This window comes from Mesoplodon bidens, assembly GCF_964165515.1.
Source record: "Mesoplodon bidens genome assembly, chromosome: 9".
In the NCBI taxonomy this organism is placed as follows: Eukaryota; Metazoa; Chordata; class Mammalia; order Artiodactyla; family Ziphiidae; genus Mesoplodon; species Mesoplodon bidens.
Window position 1 is genome coordinate 8082377 of NC_138166.1, and position 19623 is coordinate 8101999.

General features: G+C 41.8%; 1 long non-coding RNA gene across 1 annotated transcript in view; it reads right to left on the minus strand.

Moving 5' to 3' along the window:
- LOC308622443 overlaps positions 1–19623 on the minus strand; it is a 41884-nt gene that overhangs the window by 12694 nt on the left and 9567 nt on the right. Inside the window, exons 2-3 of the long non-coding RNA XR_014016633.1 lie at positions 4904–5044; positions 1102–1188 (exon numbers count right to left, since the gene is read on the minus strand). This is a non-coding gene — a long non-coding RNA (uncharacterized lncRNA). The remainder of the gene's footprint in view (positions 1–1101; positions 1189–4903; positions 5045–19623) is intronic.

Here is a 19623-nt window from a genome sequence, read left to right on the forward strand (position 1 = left end):
TGCATGCCTCACACTGTGTATAGAATTTAACTCACAATGGATCACAGACCAAAATGTGAAACCTAAAAATTTGACAATTGGACTCAAGTCAAAATCGAAAATGTCTGCTATTCAAAAGACACTGTTAAAAAAAAATGGGAAAAAAGAGAGTCACAGACTGGTAGAAAATATCTGCAAAACAAAAATTTGATAAAGGAGTTGTATCCTAAATATATATTTTTTTAAATTCTGAAAATTCAGTAATAAAAGAATCAATTTATAAAAGGCATGAAATATTTATAAAGACAGTTCATCAAAGAAGATATACAGAAGGTGAATAATTACATTAAAAAAGATGCCCAACATTATTAGTCACTAGGGAAATTCTAATTACAACCACAAGGAGATATCACTACACACCTACTAAAATAACCAAAATTTTAAAAGTGACATGCGTTGATAGTGGGAATGCAAAACGATGGAACCACTTTGGAAAACAGTTTGGCAATTTTTTCTACAGGTAAAATACGCTTGCCACATGACCCTGCAATCCTGCTCTGAGGTACCTAGCCAAGTGAAATGCAAACCTATGTTCACACAAAAACCTGTACGTGAATTTTTATAGTGACTCTATTTCTTATTCATCTAAAACTGGAAACATGCACACACTGAACCACTACTCAGCAATAAAGAAGACCAGGGAATTCCCTGGGCCGTCCGTCCAGTGGTTAGGACTCTGCGCTTCCACTGCAGGGGGCACAGGTTTGATCCCTGGTTGGGAAACTAAGATCCTGCATGCTGTGCAGTGTGGCCAAAAAAATACCAAACAAACTACCGTCACACATGGTAACACAGATGAATGTCAAATACGCTATGCCAGGTGGAGGGATCCAGGCTCAAAAGGCTACACAGTGTATAGTTTCATTTGTATGATGCTCTATAGACATAACTCTGAAGACAGAAAACTAAAAGGCCAGAAAAGAGGACAGTGGTGGCCAGAGGCTGTGGATAGGGGAGGTGCTGATCACAAAGGGGCCCAAGTGAACTCTTCGAGTGGTAAAACTGGTCTGTATCTTGACTGTGGTGACAGTCACACGACTCCATGTGTTCATCAAAACTCACAGAACTACGTGGTCGGCTGTCCTTTTCCTCAGGTTCCACATCCGTGAATTCAACCAACCTCGGATTCGGTGGGCGACGGTGGGGGGACTGAGAAAGTTCCAGAAAACAAAACTTGAATTTGCAGCGTCCCAGCAACTACTTACATAGCATTTACAATACATTTACAACTATTTACATAGCACTTCATTGTATTAGGTACTATAAGATATCTAGAGATGGTTTAAAGTATATGAGGATTTGCATAGGTTATATACTAAGGGACTGGAGCATCCATGAATTTTGTTCTCTGCAGGGGTGGCGTCCCTGCAGATCCTAAAAAGGATGAATTTTACTGAATGTGAATTGTACTTCAAAAAACTATATATGAATAGGATTTCTGTTTAGACTTTGAGAAAGAAAATTAATCACTTATGAACCTGAATAAAATTCTACAACTGTAATTAAATAAACAAGTCAGACGCTGTCACTCCCCCGCTTATGCTCAGCATCCACCGCCCTCCCTCCACACACCTACCTGACTTCACCTCCTTCCACTCCTCCCTTTCACTCCAGCTACACTGGCTCCCTGTTCTTCCTGAAACACTTTCTCTTTCCTTGGCTCACAATGCTCTTCCTCTTGCTAATCTGCATGGCTTCCTCCCTCAATTCCCTCAAGGCCTTTGCTCACTTTATCAGAGCTCTTTCCTGATCTCTCCCTCTCTCTCTCTCAATACTCCTTCTCCACCTTACTCTGCTTTATTTGTCTCCATAGCACTTCTCATGCACTTATTTTTTGTTTATATGCACTAGAATGTAAGCTTCATCTTTATCTGCCTTCATCACTTTGGTGTCCTAGAACAGTTCCTGAAACACAGTAAGTGCTCCATAAGTATTTGTTTTTTTGTCTTTATTTCTTGAAAGAAGCTTTTTTTTTGAGGTATAACTAACATATAGTATTATATTAGTTTCAGGTGTCATAAATACTTGCTAAATGAATGAATAAATAAATGACTGGATGTACTGATGGGTGCAGGGATGGAAAGACGGAGGGAGGGAGGGATGGGTAGATTAGATGGTGCAGTTGACTGGATATCCTCTCAGAGAATCTGAATACAAAACATGAAATGAGAATGAGCAGCAACGGTAACAGTAAAAACTGAGACAAGAGCAGCTGTTTCACAAAAGGATTAAACACTAAACTAGGAGTCAAAAGACACTTGCTTATTTGAAACACTGTTGAGTCTGTCAGCATAGCCGCTAAACATATGTATGATTAATAAATGTATCACAGTCTTCTAACCAGCAACACCCTTCTCTCTGAGGTCTAGCTCCCTGTCTTCCTTCCTCCCCTGAGTATCCCTACAATAAACCTCCTTTGACAAAGGAACACCACACATGTCACTCACTCTTCCTTGGAACCTCAAAGACCCTAACCACCACTCATCCCCATACTCTTTCTGGTGGACTCAGACATGGATGGTTTCCCCTGCTCAGGAAAACAGTGCCCTCTGCAGGTCTCCATCGGCAGCAGTCAGAAGAGACTTGATCACACAGAGTAAAGCCACCCTACTGCCAGCTCAATGCAGTGTGACAACAGAACTCTGTGTCCCCAGGAGACCCCTACACCTCCCTTCTTGCAGCATCAGGACAACTTGCCCCAACTCATCCTGTCCCTTAACCTTGCTTTGGTTGGGCATCCTTTAACCCTCAAACTCTTACCCACCCCTTTCTGACACTCCTTTTTCTGAGCCCCTTCCCTGAAACCCTTCCACGGAGCTCTCTGAAAATCATCAGCAAAATCTCCACAACCTTAATTTCTTCTCTGAACTTTCCTGCAACTTTGTGCTCTCACTGGAACCTAGCTTCCCCTTGGGACACTGCTTTCCCTGCAGGCTCTCAAGTGGTGGCTGTTTTCTCTCCTACTTCTGTTGTTCCATGAGGGTAAGTGTCTTTCTTGCACCTCATATCACTTTCAGCACCTCTCCATGCTCCTCCATAAAATGTTTAGCCTTAAATCTCCCGTCAACTAACTCGATCATTCTTTTCTAATATATGCGTTCATTGCTATAAATTTCCCTCTAAGCCCTGCTTTTACTGCATCCCATAATTTTTGATGTTGTAATTTCATTTTCATTTACTATAAAATATTTTAAATTTTTCTCTTGTGGCTTCATTTTTGACCCCTATGTTATTTAGAAGTGTGTTGTTTAATCTCCAAAGATTTTGAGATTTTCCAGTTATCTTTCTGTTGCTGATTTCTAGTTTAATTCCATGTGGCCTGAGAACATACTTTGTAAGTATGTTCTTGTTCTTTGTCTCTTTTGGATTTGTTAAGGTATGTTTTATGTCCCAGAATGTGTTCTATCGTCCATGTGAGCATCAAAAGAATGAGTATTCTGCTATTGCGAGATGGAGAATTGTATAAGTGTCAATTAGATCCAGTTGATGGACGGTGCTGTTCAATCCAACTGTATCCTTACTGACTTTCTGCTTGCTGGATCTGACCTAGTTTAAATTCCATGGTCAATTACCATACCCCCTCCCTTGCACCTCGCCCCTCTCTTCTTCTGTGCATTCACTTACCTAAACTACAACCCTGGTTCAATCCAGCTCTCTGCATACATCTTGCCTAGCTCCACATATAGTGACTGTGGTCAGTGAAAAACACCCAACCATGCTGATTGGTCTCTCCTTAAATTCATAACCACTAAGGTCAGGTGGGCCTTGTATGCTGTCAAGCAAACAGACTGACATTTCCTGGTCCACTCCCGGGAGGGAGCCATTCCCATCCCATTCTCACGGATGACTATTTCCTCAAATAGTCATCCTTCTTATTCCCCCTCAAATCGCTAACACCTCCTTCCTAATCCTCACTCTCAGCAGATGTCCTTGCTTCCTAGTTCAGTGAGAAAGCAGAAATTCCCATCACCACATCTACACTTGTATATGTGCCCATATACTCTGCCTCCAAGCCTTTTACCATGAATTTCTTGTCTTTGCTACTAGCAAATATCAACCTGCTCACTTCTGCACTAGATTCCTCTTGCTTATTCATAGACAATTCTCCAGCAATTCTCTTTTCTCCTGCAAGCATCCTTTTGTCCCTCTCTGATCTTTCTTATCAGCACACAGGCTATTTTGTCTCTAAATGGCAGGCATGTTCCTTGGGGAGTTGCATTTGCTTTTTCCTCTTGGGAAGATGCTCTTCCCCAAGATAGCCACATGACTCTCTTCCTCTTCTCCTCCCCAGGTCCTTACCCAAATGATACTTCTCAGGGATGCCTTTTCTGGCCACCCTAAAACTGCAACCCCACTGTGTCTCGGTGTACCCTAAGGTGACCCTTAAGGAGCCACACCTCGAACCCCCCCCTTGGGTGAGGGCAGAACCTATAATTTGCTTCTAATAAAATAGAGCAAAGGTAATGGGATGTCACTTCCTTGAGTAGGTTACAGTATATAGCAAGACAATGGGCTGTCACTCCATAATTACATTACATGATATCACACTCCATCTTAGCAGACCAGAGCAAGAGCTTTTCCTTACTGACATGAAGAAGTCAGCTGCCACATTGTGAGAGGGCCAATGGAACTGGGAGGCCTCTAGGATCTCAGAGTGGCCTCCAGTGGAGAGCCATCAAAAAGCCAGGGCAGAGAATTCCCTGGTGGTCTGGTGGTTAGCACTCAGCACTTTCACTGCAGGGGGCATGGGTTCGACCCCTAGTTGGGGAACTAAGATCCCACAGGCTGCGATGTGTGGCCAAAAGAAAAAAAAAGACCGGGACTCCAGTTATACAACTATAAGGAATTAAATTCTTCCAACAACCTGGATGAGCTTGCAAGAAGATTATTCTACAGCTAATTCTCCAAATGAGAATTCAGCGCAGCTGGCATTTTGATTGCAGTCTTGTGCGACGCTGGGCAGAGGACCATTTAAGCCATGTCCAGACTCCTGGACCCACAGAAACTGTAAGATAAAAAATGTGTTTTTTTAAAAAAACATCTTTATTGGAGTATGACTGCTTTACAATAGTGTGTTAGTTTCTACTGTATAACAAAGTGAATCAGCTATACATATACATATATCCCCATATCCCCTCCCCCTTGTATCTCCCTCCCACTCTCCCTATCCCACCCCTCTAGGTGGACACAAAGCACCGAGCTGATCTCCCTGTGCTATGCAGCTGCTTCCCACTAGCTACCTGTTTTACATTTGGTAGTGTATATATGTCCATGCCACTCTCTCACTTCATCCCAGCTTACGCCTCCCCCTCCCCGTGTCCTCAAGTCCATTCTCTACATCTGTGTCTTTATTCCTGTCCTGCCCCTAGGTTCTTCAGAACCATTTTTTTTTTTAGATTCCATATATATGTGTTAGCATACGGTATTTGTTTTTCTCTTTCTGACTTACTTCACTCTGTTATGACAGACTCTAGGTCCATCCACCTCACTACAAATAACTCAATTTAAAAAAAACAAAAACAAAAACAAAAAAAAACCTCAATTTCGTTTCTTTTTACAGCTTAGTAATATTCCATTGTATATATGTGCCACATCTTCTTTATCCATTCATCTGTTGATGGACACCTAGGTTGCCTCCATGTCCCAGCTACTGTAAACAGAGCTGCAATGAACACTGTGGTACATGACTCTTTCTGAATTATAGCTTTCTCAGGGTACATGCCCAGCAGTGGGACCACTGGGCTGCATGGCAGTTCCATTTTTAGTTTTTTAAGGAACCTCCATACTGTTCTCCATAGTGGCTGTATCGATTTTCATTGCCAACAACAGTGCAAGAGGGTTCCCTTTTCTCCACACCCTCTCCAGCATTTATTGTTTATAGATTTTTTGATGATGGTGTGAGGTGATACTTCATTGTAGTTTTGATTTGCATTTCTCTAATGATTCGTGAAGTTGAGCATTCTTTCATGTGTTTGTTGGCTACCTGTATATCTTCTTTGGAGAAATGTCTATTTAGGTCTTCTGCCCATTTTTGGATTGGGTTGTTTTTTTGATATTGAGCTGCATGAGCTGCTTGTAAATTTTGGAGATCAATCCTTTGTGAGTTGCTTCATTTGCAAATATTTTCTCCCATTCTGAGGGTTGTCTTGTTTATGGTATCCTTTGCTGTGCAAAAGCTTTTAAGTTTCATTAGGTCCCATTTGTTTGTTTTCATTTTTATTTCCATTTCTCTAGGAGGTGGGTCAAAAAGGATCTTGCTGTGATTTATGTCATAGAGGGTTCTGCCTATGTTTTCCTCTAAGAGTCTTATAGTGTCTGGCCTTACATTTAGGTCTTTAATCCATTTTGAGTTCATTTTTGTGTATGGTGTTATGGAGTGTTCGAATTTCATTTTTTTACATGTAGCTGTCCAGTTTTCGCAGCACCACTTATTGAAGAGGCTGTCTTTTCTCCACTGTGTATTGTTGCCTCCTTTATCAAAGATAAGGTGACCAAACGTGCATGGGTTTTTATCTGGGCTTTCTATCCTGTTCCATTGATCTATATTTCTGTTTTTGTGCCAGTACCATACTGTCTTGAATGTGTGCTGTTTTAATGTGCCAAGTTTGTAGTAACTTGTTATACAGAAAAATAGAAAACAAGTACAGCCCCCAAATGCTCCTCGTTACCTTTTTCTGTTTATTTTTTTGCCTTAGCACTTACAACCACTGAACATTTTCTGTTTTACTGATTTACCTTTGCTTATAGTCTGTGCTGCCTCCACTCTTGAATACCAGTTTCACTAAGCCAGGGATTTTTGTCTGTTTTTCTCCCACCATTATATTATCAGTGACTTGAACAGTCTCAGTAAATGTTTGTTGAGTGAATGAATACTGAACAAATGCTAACTCTTGTTACCTGAGCAGAGGAATTCATTAAGCTCACCTTTATCTCAGAGAGGTAAGACATGAGAGGAAAGGTTTGTATTGTTTTAAACTTGTTATTACGGAAATGTTCTAGCACTGCTTCAAGAGTCACTGTGATGTGTCCAGGCAACAGCTTCTTACTAGTCTGGCTTATTCCAGCGGTAAATTATACATTCCGAGAGCAGCATTCTTCAAGGCCTTTTGACTTGGCTCACATTTAAAAATACATTTCACATTATGTCTCAGTACACACATATACCTATATAAATAATTGAAACAAAGGTTTCACAAAATAGTACTTATCGTTATCACATGCTCTCGTGGTCTCCCATTCCATTTCACCCTGTCGTATTCCATTTTTTAGAAACTGGAGAAGACCCACTGGTAGGTCCTAAACAAACCCTCCAGGCAATTCTCCAGGAAGACCAATCTTCTCAGCTGTCAAGCATCTCCCAGGTTTAGACTGCCACCAGTTCTTCCTGGAGAGTACGTGAGGGCATCTTCTGTGATGCCTGGGAAGCACAAGTATTTGCCTTGGCAGATAGGAGAGGTGAGGGACAGGGTCGGCAGTGAGTATGCCTGGACTGGAAGCCACCACCCTCTGGCTGCAGCTGAGCCACAGGAAGAGCCCAGGGCTGACGCACATCTTCATTAGTTTAATGAGTGTTCATATATTTCAAAGACTCTAAAATATCCAAATACTGTTACAACTAATCTTTAGTCATGGTCATGTCTCAGATGTCCAATGGTTCCTGAGTCACTGGCACTTGGTGCTTGAATTTCTTGACTGAAAAGTGTTTTTGAAAACCACTGAAACATTAGCCACCTTACATGGTTCCAAATGGCATAACTTGTGAAGCTAATGAAAAATTATGGCAAAGCACTTTCCATATAGCATGAACTAATCAGTGAGTCCAGAAAATCCAATGTTGATAAAGTGCCATTAAGTTATGGCATGAAATGCCACCTGTAAATTATACCTGGGTAAATCTGGGTGTAATGTGCCTCTTTGCAACTAGTTTTCTATTTATTTGAATGTGAAATGAATCCCAAGGATGGCAGATGATAAAGATGATGCCTCTTCAAACCTGATTCGATTTTAAATGTATTTGTCCTTTTTTAAAAGCATGTGGTTCAAGAGAAATACTTCTTTTTTTTAAATTGCTTAAGTGTTAGCTCAACAGTGCACCCAGAAGGGGGAAGATGTCCCTGACACCTACCCCCACCACTCTGCCTGAGGGTTAAGGTGCCAGGGTAAGGAAGGGGAGGTGCTGGAAGACAAAGAACTCAGAAATCAGGAGTAAATGAAGCTTATCTAGAGTGTTTCTTCTGGGCTCTCCTCTCCTTTTCAGACCCCCTTTCCCTCACCTTCCCTGTGGGCTGTGCCCCTGTTTACTGTGATTCCTTTCCTCTGATCAGATGGCTCATTTCTCTTCCCTTTCGTTTCCACTAAAACATTCCTGACCCGTGTATCACTCCCGTAGGATAATATCTGAGTTTAATGGATTTCTCTGCTAAGGTAATACTTTTTGCCACCATGAGGAAGCAACAGCCAAATCCACAATGTGGGAAGTTCTGCAGGACAAAAGACCCAGTTTTTCTACCACATGAATAGCAAGGAGGGGGAAGCGGAGATAAGGCGTTTTGGGGAGAAGGAGGAGGAGCCGTTATGACAAGATACACATGGATCAGATTCAATCTTGTCTCAAAGTAGACAAGAGCTTAATGAATTCCCAATTGCCCATCACCCAGCTCCAATATTTACCAATATTTTGCTCTTTTTGCTTCGATTATTCACTTCAACAGATATTTGTTTATTCCTTTGTTCTGTGGAGAATTTTAAAACAAGTCCCAGAGTTCATATTCTTTCACCCACAAATACTTCAATGTGTGTCTCTTACAGAAATACACTTTGGGGCTTCCCTGGTGGCTCAGTGGTTAAGAACCCGCCTGCCATTGCAGGGGACACGGGTTCGAGCCCTGGTCCAGGAAGATCCCACATGCCGCGGAGCAACTAAGCCCGTGCGCCACAGCTACTGAGCCTGCGCTCTAGAGCCCGCGAGACACAACTACTGAGCCTGTGTGCCACAACTACTAAAGCCCACGAGCCTAGAGCCCGTGCTCCGCAACAAGAGAAGCCACTGCAATGAGAAGCCGGTGCATTGCAACGATGAATAGCCCCCGCTCGCCACAACTAGAGAAAGCCCCCACACAGCAATGAAGACCCAACACAGCCAAAAATAAATAAATAAAATAAATACATTTATTAAAAAAAAAAATACACTTTGGCAAGAATTTTTCAGCCTTCAGAGAGGGGCTCCCCCGGAGGCATCCCTGTGACTCTAAATGAGGGTTTGCTTTAAGGACATTATTGATATTTATAAAAATACACTGTTCCTCTACACACACCCTCAGGATAAAATTCCTTCTGGACCTGGCTTAGGAAAAACGCCACAACTTCTGACCCAAACACCGAAGATTTGGTACGCGATCAAATTTTCCTTTATGTACGATGTGCTAGGAAGCTTAGAGGCAAATCTGTGGCCTACCATAGCCTACGTCTGCCCTCTGTAATATGAAATTGTCTATTAGCATCATTTCCAGCTCTAGTGGGGCCCTCTCCTTGCTGTTCCTTTTTCTTTCTCATCTACTTCACATCTTACCTTATTGTATCTGTACATCCCTAAGAGCAGAGGTGTGCTGGTGAATGTTCCACAACTGGTTCTCCGAAAAGATTGTACATGTATATGACAAATCTGCTGCTATAAATGACATATAATGCACAGTAGACAAAAGGAAAATACACAATGCTTCTTACTGTAAATTCCTTGCAGCCAGTTGATTCTCATAGAATGCTTTTGTTGAGTTTTGTCAAACCCTTTATCCACAGCTAACCTATGGTTGCAACCAATAATCAAGAACAGTTTAGACATGAATGTTGGTTGATATTTCCATTTACTTTAACATGGAAGGCAAAAGTGAAACAACAAAGATCTATGTCATGTGTCAGAAATCCACTCATTGCTCATGATGTAAGCAACTTTCTTGCTAAATTCATTAATTGCTTCCAAATACTGGAAGAATATTTCCTCAACTTTTTGTGCTATTCATAATGTAACTACTATGGACATGACACACTTTTCGTGTTTACTCTGCACTGTTATCATTCTCTCCATCACAATATGAAGTCTAGACGATCAATAGAGCAATAAATAAAGAGTTGATTTGTAGTGTGTGCCCATTTCCCTGGTGTAAATACTCCCACTATGGCCAATTTCAAGATACCAACATGAGGTTGCTCGAAGTGGATTTAGGAGGAGATGTGCAGTAGGACACCTTTCTGTAGCATTTTCACCACACAGATACGATGGACATAAATAACCTCAACAGTGTCAGTAATAGTGAAACATAATTAGAAAGTGATGCATTTGAGTATTTATTTTTAATATAATTTATTTAATTGTAAGTTTATATAATTTAATTTTTAATGATGGCTGTGTTTAACAAACGACTTGCAAGATTCCTAAAAGTTTAACAATAAATTTCTTATAAGCCAGTACATGATGACTGTAGCATACCGCTGTCTGTAAGCCACCTAAGATAATTTTGGAATTAGGTCGGGTGTGAAAAATCATACACTTGTGGGGACTGTTCCTCTGGTAGGATTATGGATTGCAATTATGAAAATCCCTCCCTGAGAATACTAGATCCTGGATTAATTATAACAAACATACTCTTTAAAGTATTGATGAATTATTTACAATAGCTAAGACATGGAAACAACTTAAGTGTCCATCAGTGGATGAATGGATAAAGAATATGTGGTATATATATCTGGTGGAATATTATTCAGCCATTAAAAAGAAGGAAATCATCTCAATTTGTGACAATATGGATGGACCTTGAAGGCATTATGCTAAGTGAAATAAGTCATACAGAAAAAGACAACTACTCTACGATCTCACTTATATGTGGAATCTAAAAAAAACTAAACACACAGAAACAGAGACCAAATTGGTAGTTGCCAGAGGCAGGGGCTGAGCGTGGGAGAAATGGGTGAAGGTGGTCAAAAGGTACAAACTCCGAGTTATAAGATAAGTAAGTTCTGGGGATTTAATGTAAAACACAATGACTACAGTTAACAATGCTGTATTGTATCTCTGAAAGATATACAATACAGTATTTGTATATTGCTAAGAGAGTAAATCTTAGAAGTTCTCATCACAAGGAAAAAAATCTCTGTACCTATATAAGGTGATGGATGTTAACTTAGTGTGGCAAACATTTCGCAATATGTACATATATCAAATCATGTTATACACCTTAAACTTATACAATGTTATATGCCAATTATATTGCAATAACACTGGGAAACAATAAAATAAAGTATTGCTGAGCTCAAATGAAAATATGGTAAATCATCAGGTTCAAGGGGCAAAACAGGAGCAGTGAGCTAAAACCAGGTCTGTAGACAGTAAATGGGAAACAAACCCAAAAATAACCCAAAAAACAAGACCAAACAAACAAGCTTGGTTGGCCCTGAAGGTCAATGCTTCTGTCAACACAGAGAACCAGAAAAGACAGCTTGGACTATGCAAAGCAGGAGGTGCACCTCAGACTCTCACACTGAGCCAGGACCCTCAAGAGGGGTACACCCTTTGTGAGACCTCAGAGCAGAAAAATAATTCACCTCCCAGAAGAGGAAGCCTATCTCCATCATAACCCCGGGTGGAAAAAAACGAATTATAATTTTTTTTCTCAGAATTTGCATCCTTAGGCTTTATTTCACCCTTGTGTGGAGGTTACATTTACACTACTCATGCTATCAAGCTCTACTATAAAAATTAAAACAAGAGGATGAGCTGGGGACAGCCACCACGGGCACTCTGCTCTCTGCTCTTAGCCCTGGAGCTGGTGAGGCCCAGTCCCCTCCAGACGGGAACCCGTGCCCAGATCCCAGGGCCAGGCCGCGGTCACCTCCTGAGGCTGCCAGGACCCCCACCTCACTGCAGCTACCATGCCTCCCTGGCCTCCCTTTGCCCCCGAGCAAGATCAAGATCCAGAGACAGGCTGAGTGGAGGCCGCCCTGGGACCTGGTCCATCCAGGTCTTCAGGGGCCTGCGGGAGCTGGGCACTATCCGGGAAGGCTTCCTGGAGGAGCACAGCGCAAAGGATGGAAACAGCACTCCCTCTAGGCAGAGTTTGGTATCTTCATTTGACATGCCTTTCTCCTTCATAATGATTTATTTTCTTATTAATCACATGGACACCCTTTCCTCCACCTCATGTCATTTGGCTATAACTCTCCTCTCCTCTAGAACAACCTGTGGCTCCTCATGGCCAGTACGACTACGTCCAAAGCCCTCAGTTCTCGCACAGGTACGCTGCCTTTCTGGCTTCTTTCGCACCCCCTCCATCTGCTGCAAGCTCCGTGTACAGATGGTTTCATCACTACAGCCTGAGCCCAGCAAACAGCGTGAAGAATTGCTCAAAGCAGCAGCAGGATCATGTGGTGCCACTACCTGCCTAGCTGCAGACCTACTCCCTGAACTGTTTTGCAGCTCACAGCATCTCCGTCCCCCCAGAAAAACAAAAACGGATACAACATTTAAGAGCTTCAGATTTAATTTTTGGTTTTTCCACTCTACACTTCCTCCCTGAGCATCAGTAGCCTGTAAGGGCACTACTGCTCACACGGTTAAATGCACACTGCATGAACTCTTATAGGGCAGGAGGGACCTGCCCAAGTGTGCCCAGTGTTCTTGCCAGACTGGTCTCCTCTCTTTCCTTATTCCCTCTCCCTCCCCCTTACAGTCTGTAAAAGTAAAATGAATGAATGAATAAATAAATAAATATTTTCAAAATATAAATATAAATTAAAACAAAGTGGTGAAAGTGGTGTCAGGTTGGTAGCACTACCTAATGCCCAAGCAGAAGCAAGCATAAATTCTCTGGAGAAACAAAGTAAGTTCAATCAAATGTTATTCCTCAGTAAAGAATTACCAAATATAGAAGGAAATAAATCAACATGGGTGGGATCAGGAAAAACAAAACACAATAGATTTACATCTCCAAGAACCTCAGATGTTAGAACTACTGGGAACAAAATTACTACGTATAAAATGTTTAAAGAAGATGGAATCAGAAAAGGATCAAGAAACAGAGAACCAGAAAGATTTGAAAATGATTCATGTGAAAATTTTAGAAAGGAAAAATATTAAAACTAAAAATGACAAGTGGATTAAACAGTAGATTAGATATACTGTAAAAAAAAAAAAAAAAAAGGCAGCCAACTGGAAGATAGATCCAAAGAAATTACCCAAAATTAAGCAAATAGAGGCATGGAAATAGAAAATATGAAAGTAAGGAGAGATGGAAGATAGAATGAGGTTTAACAGATGTCTGATTCAAAAGGAGATAATAGAGAAAATGTAAAGAAATATCAGCAGAGAGTTTTTTTTTTAATTCATGAGATATTACTACACAGACAAGAAGCACATAGATAAATGAAAAGAAAAAATCCCCACTTAGACCTGTTGCAGTAAAACCACAAAACAAGAAAGATAAAGATGATCCCAAAAGCACCCAGAGAAGAAAGACATCTTGGTTACAAGTAATGACAAATAGACCAATAGCCAACTTGCCTACAGTTACACAGGAAGCCATGAAAGGGTGGGAAAATCTCTGCTGAGAGAAAATAACTGTCAACAAAGAATTATGTAGCCTTTCAAGAAGACAGGTGAAACAATCAAACTGAGGGAGTTTACCACCAACAGGACCTGCACCCAAAGGGAGGATATACTTCAGAAGACAGGGATGAGAAAAGACTGTGAATAAAGAAATTGGTAAACATGGAAGTAAATATAAATGCTAACTATATAAAATAATAACAATTTCTGATTTTTAGGGTTTAAAAAAGACATTAAAACACTCAACAATAGCTTGGAAGTAAGGAGAGGGGTTCTGAGTTAAAAGTGGTGGAATGTCCTTATTTTTACAGAAAAAAGAATTAAGATATTGATTAAATTTGTCCTGATAAGTATGCATATAAAAGTTTCAAGGACAAACACTAAAAAAAGTAGAAATAGAGGGTCTAACTTCCCAATCAGTAAAAAGAGGGAAATGGAATAAGAGAACAGCAAGGAAAGGCAATCCATTCAAAAGACAGTAAGAAAGATGAGAAAAGGGAGCTGTGTATTTAAATGGTGAAATGAAGGATGGTCACCAGGAGGAAAGGACTGATTTGGGAGCGCTCCTTCCCTTGACTAACGTGCACCCACCCCTTTGCCCTCTTAAGCCAGGTTGTCTCCAAGTTCGGTAGCTGCCTGGGTGGGCAGTTGGGAGCAAAGGGTGGGCAAGCAGGTGCCCAAGCTCTAGACACCCTTTTTCAGAGGAGAGGGAGGCTTTGCCCTTTGGGTTCCAAATCCATAGCCTTTCAGGATCTCCGGAGCAACCCTGGCTCAGTCTGATTCTCCCTCTCCCAGCTACCTCCCCGAAGTCTGTTTAGTTGCAGTGCAGAAACGTGAAGTGTCCATTTTACAGCTCAGGTCTCCTGCCGCACAATTAACGAGGAAGTGGATAGGCCTGGACGGAGTGGTGTGGCCTAATGCTACTCCCTGCTCCAGCCCTCATGACGGTGTGAACTCAGGACACCCGAGGCCTGCGTTTATTTTCGTCTGCTTAAATAAGGAGGCTGAACCAAATAATTGGCCAGCTCCTTTATAGCTCTAATCTCCCTTGATTACGCTCTTCATTAAATATGCATCAGGTATATTCACTTGTAAGCTTTATTTTCTGATAATATTAAACTCTGCTCTTTGTGCATAGCCCTTATAACTTGCTGCTTATATAACATGTTCATTTGCTCACACAACACGATAGCAATATTCCCTCTAATAACCTTGTATTCAGTTACTGTCTTTCTTAATATCACTTTTCTAGGACCACAAGTAAGAAGACGTTTAAAAAATAAAAAATAAAAGAAGTAACGTTCAGTGACTCCGCTTCACTATGATATGTGTCCTTTTGCCTTTTCTCATCTATTCAGGTGCATCAGGTCTGCTGAGTTGGCTCGGATCTGAAGTCCTCCACTCTGGGGACCTAATGGACCTTTATCTGCCTGGATGTAGAAGCCAAGTCTTCCTGACAGCGCACTGTTCCAAATGTCCCTTAAGTAGCTAAATTAAATGGTCATTGTCCACCACGATCCTCCTTGATTTAAGTGATGCTTTTGAAGTGATTAATCATAGGGTATTGCTTCATTAACTGATCTCATTAAATTTTCAAGGTTCTGGACTCCAGTCTCCGATGTGTTTACTCCTTTCCACACCTTTGCCTCAGACAGGTTTAGTGCCCATCATTCTCATGCAGAGGGCACCCCAAAGCCTAATGCTCCCAGTTATTCTCCTCCCTTCCTACTTCTTGGGCTCAAATTCATCCACCTGTTTCACCAGAATAGCAGTTGAGAAATGGAGCAGCCTCCTCCCTGACTGAGCACTCAAACCCCACCCAGCCCTCTTTCTTGTGTGTGGGCGTTGTGCTCAGGTGGACAGCCAGATGCAGGAGTCCAAGACCAGGATGCCAACCTCTCACCCCCCCACCCCAGTTTCTGCTCTAACTCTGTGAGAGCATTCACTCTTCGTTAAGGTGTTGGGGGTATTCACAGAATTCCCACCTCACTCTGACCGCTGGCACCTTGTGTAATCTCAGTCAAACCAGGCAAGCTCTAGGCATCCAGGACCATCAGGATAACCCTTGTCACTTGGCATTGCTGTGCCAAGCTCATTTAATTCTTGTAATACTGTCAAGAGGGTTGATATTCAGCTGGTTGGCACCAGTAAGTCCTAATGAGTGATTTACAATCCACATCCATTATCACTGAGCTGTGCCTATGCCACACCAGTTGTGAAATGTACTAAATACACCCTGGGGGTAGACGGCACTCATAGTTTACAGATGAGGAGACTGAGGCTCTGAGTTGCTTGGGAAGAGGGGTAGGGCACAAGGCATCCATTCTGCTGGTGCAGACCATGGCAGAGGTGGGATGGTCCTGGAGCTAGAGGTGTGCAGCAGCTTTCTGGCCATGGTTAAGACAGCAGTTCTTTGGCAGCCCAGTTCTATAATGTGGTCTGGAAGGCTGTTCCTGGAAGCCTGAGCTACAGTCCATTTCTTCAAACCCTCCTAATTCTATAAAATACCCCCCTTAATAAATGCCTCTGTGCAATACCTAAATGTCAGAACTAAAACTATAAAATTCTTAAAAGAGAACATAGGCGTAACTCTTTGTGACCTTGATGGTTTCTTCGTACCAAAATAATACCAAAAGCACAAGCAACAAAAGGAACAACCAGATAAATTGGACATCACTGGATTATTAATAGGTAGGGCTTTGGTGACCCTGATAAGAGCAGTTTTGGAGGAAAGGAAGAGGAGAAAGGTAACAAGACTTGTACATGGAAGTAGCAATGGGCATAGAGAGACTGTAAGAGATACAGCAGGGGATGAAGCAGCAAGACTTGGCAAGAGAAAAGATCTTTCCTTGTAGTACAAGAAAGAATGAAAAGTCAAATATGGCAATAGTTAGCTAATTAACAAAAATGCTTTGTATTCTGAATTGGCTTGCCAAGTATGCAACCTCTTTAGTGCCATCCAAAGAAAAGTGGCTCAGTAATAAAAAATAAGAAATAAGAAAGTATACAAAAAAATTTTACAGTGTTTCTTCCTGATTGAGGGATAATAGATGATTTTAATTTTCTTTATATTTTTAAATCAGAAGAAAATTTTTAAGAAAATAAATTCAAAGAGTTTTTCAAATGCCATGATATATAACAGGAATAGAAAAAAGTTAGCTTTTCCTCTCATCATCTTTCCTCACTGGCCACCCTGCCTAGGTCCTTCCTTTGCTGAAAATTCGCAGGTAGGCCAAACCTCCAGAGGTTAAGCAGTTTCTACAGAGTTGGTTCTGTTTAAATCAGGAAAGAAAACTCCCAGACACAAAGTAAGAAGTTGTCATTCCACACTTTTCCGAGGGAGGTAGGACTGTGTAAGGGTTACGAGCAAACCCAGAGATCCTGACCAGGCGCCGCCCCTTACCTGTGAGTGGCCTAGAGCACATACGTAATCTTCCTAACTGCGCTTCCTCGGGAGAAACGGGCTAATTCTATAAGGGTCTTTTGAGATAAAATGAGCTAATGCCCATAGATGGGTTATGAGTTTGACAGCTTTCAAAGGGCAGCAAAAACCTCTGAATGTTAGAGTACCTATGCCCAGAGACAGAGTACCAGAATTTAGAGTTTTAACAACATCCTATGCTGATCTTACGGGAACTACAGAAGACTAATCAAGCCCTTCAAATATTACTCCCCGCCTGCTCTCTCCCTGATGTCCACATCCCTTTAATTATCCAGCGTAATAGCAGACTTGATGATCAACGTCAGGAATGAGGCTAGGGAGCTGAAATTACAGAATTACAGCCTCTAAGATGACTTGAGATTTTCAACCTTGCTATTTAAAAAACGGCTCAAATTTTTAAAATTCAAGCAATCCAGAGAAACAAAAAAAGAAAAGTGATTTTTCATATTAGCAAAGGAGCTCAGCAAACCGTAGCCTGTAAACCTGCAAAACCCATGCCAAATGAGACAGGGGCTCCCCACCAAAATGACAAATGCAGGGTAGACTAAAGCATGGAAAGAAGGCATCCCGGGGATAAGCAAGTTCAACTTCTTCACTTGACGGAAAGGTCGGGGGCATCTGCCGGCTGGCCCATGCCCCGTTCTGCTCATGACTTCTCTCCCATTGTTGACCCGCACTGACGAGCAGCACTAGGGCTGCCGTGTGGCCAGACCTCAAGCACACAGGCTCTCCGCACAGGAAGCCTCCCCTCAGTGACGGGCTGGCTCCTCAGGCTCCTGACTGTGCAAGTTTCCAGAGTTTATCAAAGGCCGCCAAGGTGGAAGGGGGAAAATCCAACAGCAAGCTCTCTAGCTTTTCATGAACCAAGCCCATCAACTGAAAAGCAGAGAAGCCAATTCCTACAGGAAGGTTCAAGGACAGAAAAGAAAACTAGGGCTTCCCTGCCCCAGCTTCCCCAGAACAAAGTTCTGTTCTCTATTCAAGGGCCTCCACTGGGCAGCTCTACGCTACTCTTCTCATCTTACTCCAAAGGATTCTCTTCCTGAGTCAATATTACTGGAATCTCCCAGATACTTATCCCCATTCTCCCTTCTCCCCTGAAGTGCCTTTGTCCTGCCCATTTCCACCTATCAAAATCTTATTTACCCTTGAAAACCCAGTTCAAATCACTGCTCCCCATGAATTCATCCCTGATTACCCCGACAGGAAGCAGTGACTTGCCTTTGAAATTCAAAGAGAACCACGAGTTAAACATCTTCTTTAGCCATCAAATGAAGAATAAGTATGACAAGAGGCACCATTCTTAAATACTGAAGAAAACTTCCTGAAGAGTAGGAGCTGTTGTTGTGTTAATATCCTTTCCTCAGTACCAGGCAGAGCAGGGGCTTCATGATGAACAAATGAATGAACAAACGAACAAAAGAAAGAAAAGTCAAACCTCATGTTCCCATCTCCTCAGCTCAAGAGACAATCAACCCCTTCAAATAAGACAACTCTCCTTTTAATGACAGTTTTAACCCAGGTGCAGCTCAGACAATATACTGATGGACTAGAGAGATGATCATCAAAAATGTGAAGCATGTTTGTCCTCAATATTAAGTACAACTAATTTTATTGCTTCCGTTTTTTTCCCCTTCCTTTTCAATAATGAAATAAACCCCAGTCCCAGCAAATGGCAAATCTCTATTCTTCAAGTACATTTCGATTTTACTAATTTACTTTGCTTATGCATAATTCAAAGGGGGATTTTATTTCAGTGCTTTATCTGTGGCTTCTAGTTATTATTCCTTCTGGAAAAGGCCCTTCACATATATTAGGTCTAAAGCTCCACTTAAGGTTTTTGGGCTCTGTGTTTTTAACTTCATTTTCTTAAGGCGGTAAAGTGGAAGAGTGAGTTCGGGTGATGGTTTCATGGTGGTGTTCAATTTCTAGAACCCTATGAACCCTAGAGAGGACTGGTGGGAGGACGAGGGATGAGATGTTGAATACCAGAATATGGGCCTACGGTTTATTGGAAAAGGTCTTGTTCGGGCCAAAGTCTCTAATGGCAGAGGAAATGGCCTTATTCAGAGTCCAACAGGCACCTTCTCTTAAAAGCCAGGAACTATATTCCTCAGTGCCTGAGTAAGCATGGTTTTTTTTAAAAAAAAAAAAAAAAAAAGGAAGGAAAGAAATCCATTTTACACCAGCACTGTGATATAGGGCACTCTATACTGTGGGGAAACTGCAAAAAACTCTCAGAGACTTAAGAGATAAGCATTGAAACCCCCTGGCAGGGCAGGCAAGAGAGCTGCCCTGTCCATCTCAACTTCCCAGGCTATCCCCATCAAGTGGGGTGTAATCAGTGTCCTGTCAGAGTTTCCTGCACCTCTGTGGGAGCAGAGATAACCCATAAGATGCTTAGATAAAAGCTGATTTTAAAAATAGTACCTAATTGCATGCCGGGGCATTGGGAAGGGTTTACAGACAGAGGGGACAAGGGAAAAAAGGCAGATGGTCAGACTTACTATCTACCAGTAGGATGGCTCCTCGAGAGGAGCTTTCTAAG